This window comes from Schistocerca nitens, chromosome 2 (genome assembly GCF_023898315.1).
Source record: "Schistocerca nitens isolate TAMUIC-IGC-003100 chromosome 2, iqSchNite1.1, whole genome shotgun sequence".
Classification (NCBI taxonomy): domain Eukaryota; kingdom Metazoa; phylum Arthropoda; class Insecta; order Orthoptera; family Acrididae; genus Schistocerca; species Schistocerca nitens.
This window is the reverse complement of record NC_064615.1, coordinates 165332543-165335328: the sequence shown is the minus strand read 5'-3', so window position 1 is coordinate 165335328 and position 2786 is coordinate 165332543. Positions and strand designations below refer to the sequence as shown.

Below are 2786 nucleotides of genomic sequence, written 5' to 3'. Positions count from 1 at the left end.
GTCCTTAGGTTAGTTAGGTTTAAGTAGTTCTAAGTTCTAGGGGCTGATGACCACAGTTGCTAAGTCCCATAGTGCTCAGAGCCATTTTATCTAATGTTATTAAAGGGGAGGGAGGTGAAAGACCGACTGGTCTCAAATCGTCAGCGTAGGCTTCGGAATGAAACGAGCTTCATTGTTCTCTAAGAATCAGGAGTATTTCCTGGTGCTAGGCTAGCCCTAAACAGTCTACGTAGGAGTCTAAGTAATCTCTCTCTCGCTTGCTGAAGTGTAAATAGGAAGTTCCATTCGGACCTCGTGACCTGAACTTTAAAGACTCCCCCCACGCGTGTACTTTTTTGAAATCACAATATTCTCTGGGAGGTTTTTCGCCAATCAATGTCTCTCAAATATTGACTTTTGGTCTGTGTTTTCTGCCACTGCACTGAGAGAAATGGGACCTGAGGAGCACATCCAGCGTTTCATTTGCTGTACCAGTATACTCAGCATTCTCTTTCCTTAGAGTACCCCCTGGATTGATTGGTATTTTGGTGAGGATTTTATGCAATCTGGCGCCAGTAGCTTGATCTTCCACTTGCTCGCAGATCACATTCCAAAGTTGAACAGCGCTCTTATCTGCATTCTTCACAGTTCCAGGATATTGTTCCACAAAGGTATATTCCGCTTTGTGCTCTTCCTGGTGATCTAGCAGTTCTGTAGGTACGAGGTCACAATGGTAGACGTCACTGCATATGACATTTCCTGGAAATCTACTGGATTCGTATTGAAGTTCTGACATAATAAATGTGAATTTAGGTCTTCCCTATACTTGCCTCAATCTGTTTTCCTTTGCTTCCTGTGTGCCTTGTTCTGTGAAACACTTATTTCAATCTCAAATCTCATATACATGGGGTCAAATAAGGATGGCTCCAGTTCCACATGACTGTCACAAAGCTTACTATTAGAATCGGCTCAAAAGTCATGTCAATTACCTTTTACTTAGCAATGTTCCAGGTCTCGGTCGGGCACACAGTTTTAATCTGCCAGGAAGTTTCATATCAGCGCACACTCCGCTGCAGAGTGAAAATCTAATTCTGGAAACATCCCCCAGGCTGTGGCTAAGCCATGTCTCCGCAATATCCTTTCTTTCAGGAGTGCTAGTTCTGCAAGGTTCGCAGGAGAGCTTCTGTAAAGTTTGGAAGGTAGGAGACGAGGTACTGGCAGAAGTAAAGCTGTGAGTACCGGGCGTGAGTCGTGCTTCGGTAGCTCAGTTGGTAGAGCACTTGCCCGCGAAAGGCAAAGGTCCCGAGTTCGAGTCTCGGTCGGGCACACAGTTTTAATCTGCCAGGAAGTTTCATATCAGCGCACACTCCGCTGCAGAGTGAAAATCTCATTCTGGAAACATCCCCCAGGCTGTGGCTAAGCCATGTCTCCGCAATATCCTTTCTTTCAGGAGTGCTAGTTCTGCAAGGTTCGCAGGAGAGCTTCTGTAAAGTTTGGAAGGTAGGAGACGAGGTACTGGCAGAAGTAAAGCTGTGAGTACCAGGCGTGAGTCGTGCTTCGGTAGCTCAGTTGGTAGAGCACTTGCCCGCGAAAGGCAAAGGTCCCGAGTTCGAGTCTCGGTCGGGCACAAAGTTTTAATCTGCCAGGAAGTTTCATATCAGCGCACACTCCGCTGCAGAGTGAAAATCTCATTCTGGAAACATCCCCCAGGCTGTGGCTAAGCCATGTCTCCGCAATATCCTTTCTTTCAGGAGTGCTAGTTCTGCAAGGTTCGCAGGAGAGCTTCTGTAAAGTTTGGAAGGTAGGAGACGAGGTACTGGCAGAAGTAAAGCTGTGAGTACCGGGCGTGAGTCGTGCTTCGGTAGCTCAGTTGGTAGAGCACTTGCCCGCGAAAGGCAAAGGTCCCGAGTTCGAGTCTCGGTCGGGCACACAGTTTTAATCTGCCAGGAAGTTTCATATCAGCACACACTCCGCTGCAGAGTGAAAATCTCATTCTGGAAACATCCTCCAGGCTGTGGCTAAGCCATGTCTCCGCAATATCCTTTCTTTCAGGAGTGCTAGTTCTGCAAGGTTCGCAGGAGAGCTTCTGTAAAGTTTGGAAGGTAGGAGACGAGGTACTGGCAGAAGTAAAGCTGTGAGTACCGGGCGTGAGTCGTGCTTCGGTAGCTCAGTTGGTAGAGCACTTGCCCGCGAAAGGCAAAGGTCCCGAGTTCGAGTCTCGGTCGGGCACACAGTTTTAATCTGCCAGGAAGTTTCATATCAGCGCACACTCCGCTGCAGAGTGAAAATCTCATTCTGGAAACATCCCCCAGGCTGTGGCTAAGCCATGTCTCCGCAATATCCTTTCTTTCAGGAGTGCTAGTTCTGCAAGGTTCGCAGGAGAGCTTCTGTAAAGTTTGGAAGGTAGGAGACGAGGTACTGGCAGAAGTAAAGCTGTGAGTACCGGGCGTGAGTCGTGCTTCGATAGCTCAGTTGGTAGAGCACTTGCCCGCGAAAGGCAAAGGTCCCGAGTTCGAGTCTCGGTCGGGCACACAGTTTTAATCTGCCAGGAAGTTTCATATCAGCGCACACTCCGCTGCAGAGTGAAAATCTCATTCTGAAGAATTTGCATATTCAGAAAACGACAGTAAAAATTTACGAGACCTAGAAAACTGCGGACTTGTTTTTTTGTGGATGGAACTGGAATAGCTCTGATTGCTCCTAACTTTTCAGGATCCGGCTGAATGCCTTCAGAAGAAATAATATGTCCGAAAAACTTCACCTTTGTCCTACCGAATTCAGACTTTTCCAAGTTAACTGTAATTCCA

At 47.4% G+C, this 2786-nt stretch overlaps 1 non-coding gene across 1 annotated transcript; it reads left to right on the top strand.

Annotated features, from left to right (window-relative positions):
* The first annotated feature begins 2435 nt into the window (after nucleotides 1-2435).
* Nucleotides 2436-2510, top strand: Trnas-cga (transfer RNA serine (anticodon CGA)). The gene has a single exon. It is a non-coding gene; the product is annotated as a tRNA-Ser (tRNA).
* Nucleotides 2511-2786: the final 276 nt, after the last annotated feature.